Source organism: Grampus griseus, assembly GCF_964374135.1.
Source record: "Grampus griseus genome assembly, chromosome: 4".
NCBI classification, from domain to species: Eukaryota; Metazoa; Chordata; class Mammalia; order Artiodactyla; family Delphinidae; genus Grampus; species Grampus griseus.
In genome coordinates, this window is record NC_138997.1 from 82,104,037 (window position 1) to 82,115,593 (window position 11,557).

The 11,557-nt window shown below is 41.0% G+C and overlaps 1 protein-coding gene across 2 annotated transcripts in view; it reads left to right on the plus strand.

Moving 5' to 3' along the window:
- RELL1 (RELT like 1) overlaps positions 1-11,557 on the plus strand; it is a 72,283-nt gene that overhangs the window by 51,627 nt on the left and 9,099 nt on the right. The window contains exon 7 of one of the 2 annotated variants that reach the window (XM_082653386.1): positions 8,943-11,226. The exons of the other annotated variant lie outside the window; for it this stretch is intronic. The gene's annotated coding sequence lies outside the window, so the exon portion shown is untranslated. Of the gene's footprint in view, positions 1-8,942; positions 11,227-11,557 lie in introns of those variants that run through there. 2 annotated transcript variants of the gene reach the window in all.

Below are 11,557 nucleotides of genomic sequence, written 5' to 3' on the forward strand. Positions count from 1 at the left end.
ATAGCTTAGCCGCTTGGAAATTGTCCTTAACTGCCCTTACTCCAGATTTCCTTGAATGTGAAATAGGATATTAAATCCATCGATTGAAGGTGAGTGCCAGGAGAGCATCTGGCCTGTCATTGGCTCTAAGTGGTGCTGTGCCGTCCAAAGGTGCAACGAGCACGAGTGACCTTAGAAAGGGGATGTGTTTTCCGAGCCTTCAACATAATTGTAATCAATTTTGGAATTAAAAAAATAATTTTTATTGTGGAAAATTTCAAACAGACTCAAAAGTAGAGAGAATAATGTCACAAATGCCGATGGACTAATTTAATTATAAGACGTACTGCGTATTGAGTATCTACTATGTACCGGGCATGCTTTAGAAGGCATATTCCATGTATTAACTGATTTAATCCTCACAACAGCAATAAGTAGGTGCCAGTTTAAGCAGAGAGAGTTGAGGCAACTTGTTTAGAGTTACCAGCAAGAATGTGGTAGAGTTTAGAGCCCAACCCAGGCAGTCTGGCTCCCGGAGTCCCAGACTTCACCACTCAGCCGGGTCCAAGGAAAAACAGGTCCTGTGGTTAGAGCCCGCTGAGGTTGGGACCTGCTGAGTGATGATGTCTGCTGAGCCCAACAGAGAATGGACTCTGCGAAAGGAGGGAAAGGACTATTCACTGACACTCAAAACTATGTAGGTACTTATGAAAATTTTTCTTGCTTGGTTTCTTAATATTTCTCATCCTCCGAAAGAGTATGTTTGGGCGATTTCATGTGACTTGATTTTCCAACAAGAGAGATCCTGAAGTTTTTCCTTCGAGGCCCAGAAGATCTCTGGTTCTGAGCTGAATAGGAAGATCTGCACTGGGATGTAACTAATACAATAAGACAGGAGTGTTATATACCTTTCGTACTGTCTAATACAGGTTTTAGAGTTGTGTTTTTTTCCTGAAAAATATTTTTGTTTAAATTTGAATTTTTGGCCAAGCTATTTTACTGGAATGCCTTGTTTTAATATAGAACTGATTCAAATATTCAAATGCAAATGCATATCTACTCATTGGTTAGGTTTCCTTCTTTAAAAAAAAGAAAATTCAGTGGCTGATACCACCAACTAGACTTAGGATTTCTCTCTCTTTCTCCTTCTCTTTTTAAAATACAAAGCTGCTGTTTGGCATTTCTTCCCCCCTTTATTATTTCCCCCCTGTTTCCTTTGCCTGAGTTCTTTTTTGTAGCTAGATCTGACTTGCACTCTGCCTGATTTATTTTGGCAATGCAGTTAAAATGGTTTCTTTTTTCCACAGAAAATGTGTTTTGATTTCTTCTTAGAAGAATAAGCTTTTGTTCTTCAAAGTTAAATAAATCAAATTGCTTTCAGCCTCCAAATGCCACTGCCTTGTCTTCATTATCATTGGGCTTTTGCTTTTTAAAAATGATGCCATCGTAAGCATTCTCTCGCACATGTTTCTGAAGTATCTACCCCCCTTTCCAGTTTATGGTAGCACCTTATTGAAAACGTTGATTTGGTAAGTTTACAGAAAATATTTTTTTATCAAAACAAATTCATCATATTAGATGTCTCTGTTTTAAATCGTTTTATTATCGAAGCTATTCTATTAATTCTTATTTCGGTCATTTAGTTTAGTGATTAAGAGCTGAGTTTTAAACTGCTTAGGTTTAATTTTAACTGTGCCACTAACTACCGGTTGTTTTCAGCAAGTTACTTAACCTCTCCAGGCCTCAGGTTCTTCATCTTTAAAGTGGTGTAGGGTGTAGTGGTGGATGTAAATGACATAATACATGTGTACAGTTCTTAAATCAGGCTTTGGCACAGAGTTAGTATTCACTAACTCACTATTCACTATTATCAATAATTTCCATCCCATTCTCAGGGGTCCTAGTTAGTTATTAGCCCATTCCTCAAGCATCACTTTTAGATACTGTAACTCACTTTTTCCTTCTTAAGAACATTAGAGCTTTGGAGTCTGATGACATCTCAGAAATAGATATTTGGCAAGTCCCTTAGGAATTTGGGCCACTTTCTTGTGTGTGTTAAGAGGGCCTTAGAAATAACATGCCCCTCTTACTGGAAGTGGAATCAGAATTAGTAACAAGGCAATTGAAAAGTGTTGCAACTTAAGTTCTTTTTATTATACAGATCAGAGGAGGGGTTATATTAAGAGCTAGTGTGGACTGAATTTTCTTCACCTCACCGTGCTACTGCTGGGCTGGGGCTTTGCTCTGGGATAAAAGTCTCCTTTTTGCCAAGACTCATGGATTACCCTCCCTCCCTCCTCAGGACCACTGCCGGGCACAAGGTCAGCTCTCCAGATCTTCGGGGCCTTTTCATTTCCTCCTCTAACAGTGAGGAAAGGCAAGCTTTTCTCCTTTTTGCTTTTGAACTCTGGTGACAGGCAGTGCAGTGGTGGTCCGGTGGGGGCCTCCCCTGATGATGTGTTGCTTTATTCGCAGTCCTCTGCATGGCTCGTTCTTTTGTTAACTCTCCATGGAAGGAGAGGATGGTGAGAAACTGTAGGTATCACGAGTTAATTTTTCTCCATAGCTTATATTTTTTTCAGGGCAAAACACACACATATATATCTTTTAAGAAAAAGGATCACAAATTTGATGGAAGCCCCTTAATGGGATTCATTGGCCTTTATAAACAGAAGCTGCACCTCAAATAGGCATGGATGGGACCACCTGGCTTGATTTAGAAATGGCTGAATACATTTCTAAAGAGTAAAAGCAGTACTTTGATACTTGTGTTGTTCTTACATGGAAGACCAGTCCCATTGAGTCCATCTTAAATATGGAAGTGGAGGGAAGTTAATGCCTGTCCTTCACCATTCACTGTCTGTGCAAAGCGTAGGCAGTAGAACCAGGCAGATGAGAAGAGCTGAGTGGGGGACAGAAATTTCAATGCAACCTGATGGATCATGGGTGATCATCTCATCTCATCTCTCCAGTTTACAGTGGAAGAGCCAGGCTCAGAAGGATGAAGTTTTCCCAGATCCCTGGGCTGGGGAGGGAGAGGGCTTAGGTGGGAAGAAATCCATACTTTGGGGCCGATATGCTCAGTGGCTTTGAAGTTCAAGGGAGCTTTGCTTCAACAAAGAAAAAAATCTGCATTCAGTTTAGCCCGGTAACTCACAGCAGTGATCATTTCAACATTATCAACCTTCCCCAGGCTTGGTCTCCTATGGGGACCATCTGATGTCTTTTGGCTGTTAGAGCTGCGCCTGGATCAGTCCAGGTTTGTGAGCTATTCTGTTTTCTAACAAGTCGACTAAGATCATAGACTTCGAGATCTCAGAGGAGCTGTGATGGCTAGTTCAGGTCAACTCAAGTACAATTAACGTCTTTTAAAAGTGTTTGTTGAGCCCCTACTTTGTGCCAGGCCTTAGGGATGCAGCAGTGTGGAAGAGGGACAGACAAGGGCCATGCTTTCATGGAGCTTCTGTTCTAGTTTTTGTAGTGATTTTTCTCCCCATGCCCCCTTGGTCCCCTAGTTTTAGAGTAAGGAGGCCCTAGGACAATATGTACGTTGTTCAAGGTCATGCGGATGGTTTATTCCAGAGCCTGGACTTGGGCTTCCTGATAGTTCAGTCCCTTCACTGTCTCTGAGGTCCTGGATATTGCAAGTGTTTGAAATTGAATCATTTTTAAAATGGAAAAATAAGGCATGAACACGATACAATATTTAAGCAGCATAAAAGGCTGCAGGATGAAAAAAAAAATGTCTTCACCCTGTCTACGCCCCTTCTACCCACCACACACATGTCATCTCTCAGTCCCCTTCCCAACAGGGGACCACGGTTGTCCGTGTCCTCTATATCCTTTCAGGATTATTCTATGCATATACTTACTTAAACAACATATATACATGTCTACAGCCCCCTCCTTTGCCCTTCCATGAATGAGAGCTTAGATACTTGTCTGCACCTTGCTTTTTATTGAACTTGATGACTGATAAGGTCTGTGGACTATTTTTTATGCTCCCACATTGATTGAGCCATGAGGAGTGAAAATGCTGTACATGTTTAAAATGCTGTGTGTCCTGTTTGTTCTTTGTTGTTGGGAATAGCCCCGAAACATTTACAGACATAATCTGAGAGTTTTGGGTGGACCTAAAAACATATTTTGCTGTCATCAACACTGATGTTTTGAGTTATTCTTCCACAGCCTTGTTCTGTGTACAGAAGAGACTGAAACATATTTGTGAGTATTCCCAGAATTTAGGTAACATGAGGGCCCAGAGGGTTTTGTTTTGTTTTGAGTTGCCACCAAAGCTGTCTCCTCTCCTCAGTTATCTCCCTCGGCAGGGTCTGCTCCAGGGCACCTCCCTAGTGCTGACCAGAAGGTGACCCCTCAGGGAGCTTATCTGTCCTCCCCGGTGGCCCTGCCAGCCCTCTGACAAGGCTTAGGAAAGAGGGCTGCAACATCTGCCTTTTTGCCACAGAGACTGCAGCACTGGAGGCTCACGGAGACTTCGGAGGACGAAAAGGCAGACCTAAGGGGCTCGAGGGAGGCAGAAAGCGAAATGCCTTTGGTGACATTTTGGCCCAGAACGAGATAGAAGAGGGAATTAACAGTTATAATCAGGATTTTTCTTTTTCTTCATTTGTAACTCGAGACTTTGAATCTACTAACATTAAATAGCTAAGGAAGTAGTAGTCCCTGTTTTCTGTAAGCTATTTTCTGCAAGGATGTACGATGCTATAGTAAGTAGCTCCACAGTATAGGTTCTGGAACCAGACTCCTTGTGCCCAAGTCCTGGCCGGGCACTTTTTAGATGTGTAATCTTGGGCAAGTTCCTTAGTCTCTGATGCCTCAACTTCTCCATCTGTAAAGTGGGTTTAAAATACCACCTACCTCATAGGGATGTTGTTCTTTGGTGCTTAGCAAGTGCAAAATAGCCAAATACTTGATGTTATTATTATAATATTATGTCAGGTGAGACCTATTTAAACACTTAGCAAATAAAAGTGTGAAAAATTAATGGTTTTTGATGTTTCTTAATTTTCCTGAGGCTCAGAGAAGCAGGTCAGACATAACCTATAAGATGCTGTAGTTTTGTTTGACACTAAGGTAGAGGCTTACTAAATGCAGGTAGCTGGACTTGCTCACAAGGCAGTCAGGAGGCAACGTTTAACTTGTTTTGTTTTCCTTATTAGAAAGAGGTGGGACCATTCAGAGTCTTAAATTATTCTACCTGTAGCTAGCGTAGACGTTGAATCAGAGGTTTATTGAGACTAAGAAGGAACTGCTGAATTGCATTTAAATCCTTCCCAGGAGAACCCTTGTGTTTCCAGATACAGAATAATTTTTGATGTCAATTACATTTTACTTGGAATCAAGTGCTCTGATTCTCACCATCCCAAGGGTTGGTAAATCACAAACGTTCAGCTATTGTCACTTGGGAAGCCCATTATTGCTAAGTATATGAACACATTTAAATTGTTGTGAAGCTATAACTCAGGAAAGAGCAACCTTCAGACTTCCCAGTAAGATCTAAATCTCACGTGAGAAAATTCAAAACTACAAGGAGTGCACAGTTTCCCATTGGCATTATTCAGGAAAGAGCAGAGGACAGCCGCAGACCTCATGGCTCGGTGGATATCTCCGCGTGACTGGTGTGGCGGCGACTGTGGCTTCCAGGTGATCTGCCTGGGCTGGAATCACTGCTTTCTTATTATTAATGCCGTGGCCTTGGGCAAGCTATTGAACCTGCAAGCCTCAGTGTCTACTTAGGAAAATGAGAATCGTCGTTGACTCATGGAGTCCTTGAAAAGATTGAGTTACTGAATCTGGAGCGCTTAGCACTGCAGTGCCTGGTGCATAGAAAGCACTCCGTAAATGTCAGCCACTATTCTTATTAATCAGATAGCCTTCCTTCCTTAATCCCCTGTCCTTTGAGGTCTTAGTGTTCACTGTCCGTTAATCTGTTTAGGCTTCTAGTTTCTTAAGACGTGGTTCTCATTTTTAAAGGGACCAGATCCTCTTTTCTAGAGAATCCTTTTTTAACAAGGCACATATGCGTCCTAATCAAAGCTCTGTTGTGGCTCCTGTGGAAACTTAACACCATAATGGAATTCTAGCTTTATCTAATTAGCAATAAAGTCTAGAGAAAAAGCAATAAAAAGCAATTAAAAAAAAGCAATAAAAAGCAATAAAGTCTAGAGAAAAAGATGACCTTTTCTTTCCAGATAAATTTTTTCTGAGGTTCTTAATTTCTCTCCATCAGTCTTGTTATATGAGGGACGTGGTCACACTTGGGATTTCTGAATCGTCTTTTCAATGTAAGGAAGTTTTGCTTCATTTCTCCCAGCTTGAGCACTCACTTGTGTAAGACAGTAATCACCAAATTTCCCCACCCTATCCCACTCAGAAAAGATAGATCAGTCTTGTTAAATATGGTGGGGTCCCCTGGTGATGTGACCTGAGAACAACAGGTGGGTGGAGTGTTTTCTCTCCCTCTGGTCCGCGCTGCTAGCCTTCCCTAGCATTCATGCCAGCCTGCTCCTAGTTTCTGACTGCTGTGTGCCTGTAGAGGAGGCACCTTTTAATATTAATGTGTTGTGGTAAAGAAATACTATTTTAAAGTATGTGTTTGTTTATCAATACGGTCATATTCACAGCTGTAGAATGAAATGAGAAGAAATTTAACATTGTCAAATGCACCATGACACAGTCCCAGAAATAAGGCTGCAGTTGGAAATTTACAAGCTGTGCAAAATGTGGTATCTTCTTTCCTCTAGATTATCACTCAGATAAGACAGGTATTTATCTGGAAATTGAGAGCTGCTGTGCTGGTCAAAGCTTCCCTTTTGTTAAGGGTGTGTGAAGACAGAGAGCCCAGAACTGTGAATCAGTGCTGGGTAGTTTTCAATAGAGCCTGAAAAGGTTAACTTTCCTTTTTTCTGCCTTGTTTCTGGTATTAGTAGTGAAGACTTTTAGGCAGCATTTTGTATTTCTCACATTCTCTTTCAAAGATATCGTGTGCAGTGCAGTTTTAACCAGCTGCAGAAGGCTATTGTGGAAGAGAGCCGCTGTGCTGGGATGCTGTTAATGGTCACGATAGCTAACTTTTAGGAGGGTACTGACTGCTTGGCCCTGTATTAAGCATACATATATCATCTTATGTGAAACCCCCAACAGCCCTACGTGGGATGCTGCAGAGAGGCCAAGGTTCAACAGCTAGTCACAGGGGTCTGCGTCTGGGGACAGGCCACTGGCTCCAGACCCCTCCTTCGTAGCCAGCCTTGGTCTTACATGCCCACTCCTTAAAGTTGGTCAAACCTGTGCAAAGAACGCTAAATGGGAAGTTCTACTATGTTGGAATGAACACTCTTACTGTGATGAAACATTTCGTTCTGACATCCCTTGCTCTTGACCTTCTTGTTTTCCTTGATGCAAAACAGTCCAGGTCTAAGGGAGCCGCTGATAAAAAGAGGAGACATAAAAGTAGTTGAACACCTTTTTTCTAGATAATGGCCTAGTTTGAAGTTTTACTGGGAAAATTCTCTCCTATCTTTCAGCTTTTTTTTTTTTTTCTTCTTAGGACAATTTTTCTATTTTTCCATCTCTGGCTTTTCTACTTTTTTCCGTGCTAGTGTCTTCCACATGAATCGACTCTCAAATGACAGTATTCCCAGACTTGACTCTGTTCAGTTTTCTTGTACAAATCTGTAGTTTAGCCATGCTCGGTTGTAGCAATGCAGAGCAGGGAATTACTTATTCATTTATAATTAAGAACTTGGTTCTTGCTGTTTTAGAGGACAATGCTTTATTTCCTTTTCAGCTAAGGGGGTAAGGGTCCTTTCCCCAACCCATTTAGTTTGGGAGATCCCTCTCTGTCTCTCTCTCCTTCACGTATACACACACACACACACACTATGATTATTATAAATGACATAGTGACAGAAAAGGATAATATGGATAAGAGGCTACATGTGAAGGATGAGCTATAAACTAAGTACAAAGTAATACTTCAGTGAAGACAACCTATTGACTTTTTGCTGTTTCTTCATATTTCTGTAAGCTGGTTTCATCTCTGTTTTTGTTTACCATTTATAGGAAACACAATTTGGGGAGACAAGAGAATGTTTTGTTCCTTAACCTGGTGTAGGTTTGCCTGCATCGTATGTTTCAATATACACAGTCAAGTGTAGAATTTTAATCCTATCCTGGACCTTCAAAACAGGAAAGTAAAGGGGTACATAACGGTCACGTAGATGAGACCACTGTAAAAAAACAAAAAACAAAAAACTTAGAAAAATAAAAAATTATTTTGCAGGTTTGTAGGGGGCTTCATTTGTAATGTAAACACAGATGTTGACATGGGCCACTTGTTAGAAGAACTTAGAAATATAATACAGAGCCTTCGAAGGTACAATGAAGACTGAAGACTGAGCATTTTGTCATTGTGTTCTTACTTGCCCAGTGAAGTCCCAGCCAAGCTGCACCCTGTGCTCAATGGAGATGCAGAGTTAACTCAACTTGGTGTGGCCTGGGAAAGTCACATTACCTGACACGTACAGGCTTCCTTGTGACTGACCACGTTCACCCTGTTGCTCATTACTGGACAGAATGTAGCTGAAGAGTTAAGGAACAGGTTCCTGAGAACAAGTGCTAAAGGACTCACAGGGAGAATGCCCACCAGTCGCCCCAGAAACTTGTATTAAACCAGACTGATGCCGTCAGCCTACTGTGGTTCTCAAGTTCTGTTCTTTCTTGGTTTATAAAACCTCAATAAAGAGGTCCTTTGGAAATTTTCGTGCTTAAATTTCCTTAGACTGATTTCAAAGAAGAAATGTGTAGTGGGGGAAGGAATGCAGTGGGACGGGTGGGGCGGGGTGAGGGTGGATTACAATTCCTCTGTGTTCTTAAATATTCAGGCCAGATTAACATGTGATATGACGCTTGCCAAGCTTTACCTTTGTTATTTTCTCTTGCAGGAGTGACTTTATTTGAAGAGTTCTAAGAGACTGAAAACTTATGACATATAAAGTTGCCTAGGGAATTATTTTTTTATCTTTTATACAATTTCTATGGTGGAGTCTGCAGACATGTGGATGAAAGCTAAAAGGGAATACTGTTGCTATGCTGGATACAGAATTCAGTTTGCTTTGAAACAAGTTTTGGTTTAAAAATGTCTGATGAAAAATTTATCATCTTTCCAGGGAGGAAAAGAGCTCATGTTTTTGTCTTCCCAACCACCACCCCTCCCAATCCCCCATCTGTGGCCTTGGTGTACACACTGCAATTTTTCCAGTATGCTAACTATGTACAGTGGAACTATATGTGTATAGTCTGAGCTAATGCTCAGGGTGTGTGTGTCTGTGTGTGCGTGTGTGTGTATGTACACACATGTCTGTGTGCCTGTGCTTCTGTTCCCCCAACCCTTAGATCTCATTTTGCTACTGGTTGTAAGACGATCCCCTTACAGTTTAACTGTTACAAAAGATAAAAAATGAATCTTTGGTGGTGAAGCCTCCTTGAAGATATAGTCTAACCCTGGGCAGTTGACCCCCCAAGAGATCATGGAGTCAGAGGGAACCAGATGCTAGACTTTGGATTCAGAGACGAGAAATCAGCACTGACCTGCTACCAGCATGCCACTCCTAGGTCACTTATAAAATATTGAGAGTTTTGGTTGTTTTTTTGTTTGTTTGTTTTAACTCAAGCTAAGCAAATCTTATTTAGCCATTGAATAAAGGGGGAAATGGTTTAAAGTCACTAAAAAAAAAGTCTTGTTTTGACAACTCAAGGCTAAAACAAAACAAGACAATCTCCACTTCTGGTGCAAGATGGACCCACACCTTCCTCTGGTATGTTTTCCTTGGTGTTCTTCCTGTTCTCCATCTTGTAGCTAGTGTCTGTTATTTAAAGGATTCTTGAGGGTTACTTTCCCCTGTAGGTGTGGAATACCCCACTTAAAAAAAAAAAAAAAAAAAGCTTTACAGTTTACAAAACACCTCAAAGAACCCAGAGGTGAAGGTAGTAGTACATTTATGGGAGGTCTGGGCCAAGAGGTTGGGGAGTCCAGGTACAGGGAAATCTTCAAGACCTGCCTCCATGTTGGTATGGTGCCTTGGCACTTCCTTTATTTCAAAAAGAAAGCACAATTCTCATCTGACTCCCAAAAGATGATTCCCATGAAAATGTACTTTTTTTTTTTTTTTTTTTTTTTTTTTTTTCGGTACGCAGGGCTCTCACTATTGTGGCCTCTCCCATTGTGGAGCACAGGCTCCGGACGCGCAGGCTCAGCGGCCATGGCTCACGGGCCCAGCCGCTCCGCGGCACGTGGGATCTTCCCGGACCGGGGCACGAACCCGTGTCCCCTGCATCGGGCAGGCAGACTCTCAACCACTGCGCCACCAGGGAAGCCCGAAAATGTACTTTAAAGTATCCATTCTTTTTCCGGCACCAGACTAAAAATTTCTAACCTTTTAAATGAATGGTAGGTTCAATTTCATGGGAATTTTTGCCGACAACTAATTAAAAGCTGTACATGTGTACGTGCATACACGCAGTAGACCCGAGGAAGGCAATATGGAAATAAATTTCCCGGTGGTCCAGAAAGTAGCAATATAGGAATTTTGGGGGTATGTATTAGTGTAAATAATATGCGTGCAGTCTAGACCAATAGTTTTAGTTTTATAACGAGGAATCATTTTTTGTCTTAAAAATATTATGCCCCCGGAATGGCGAGGGATAAAGTGTAAGATATTCTTCAGCTTTAATTATTTTATAATTTTATTCAGGTCAGATCGCTTTTTTTTTTAATAGCAATACAACAGGCAAGAGGATACTCAAAATATTTAAATTGTATTTATACCAAGAGTACGTTTTAACTATTTTCTAATACTTGAGCAGTTGTTGTCTGACTGGCTTCCAAATATGCCAAAAGTTAAGCATTCAGTATTTTCAACATGTATGCTTTTTACTGGTTTATATTACCTAATGAGAATCTTTAAGTGTTCCCAAAGCAACAGATGTTTACAGGCCTTTTGTGTTTTTCCTCCTTTAGAAGGCTTGGAAACCCACACAAAGTTACTGTATAAAACACTAATGAGGGACTAACTTCTGATGTCATACATGAGTTGGCTACCACCTCAATGTAAAAATTTGTAAAGGAAATTTTTCACCGAGTGTCAAATGTATTTTTAACTGTCTGGTTTGTACTTCTATGACTTTTGTACTACCAAAGCAGAGTTAAAAATAAAAACGTTAAACACAGTGAGTTGTTTTTGAATGATCCAATTGTTGGTGCCTTGGGTACTGAAAGTACAATTGTGGTTGGTATAATTTATCGAGCTTAATATCACAGTGCCTGATTTCTTAACGTCTGAATTGTCAAGTGATCATTTGGCTGACTTTCCCCATTGGATTCCTCCTTCCCCCCATAGTAATGCCATCCTCACCCCCGATTAGTATTTTTAAAATTTGGAGATAATTTTGGATGTAAGGAACAGTTGCAAAAGCAGTACAAAGAGTTCTTGTATACTCTTCACCCCACATTCCCTTATGGTATCATCTTACATAACCGCAGAACAATGATCAAAACTAA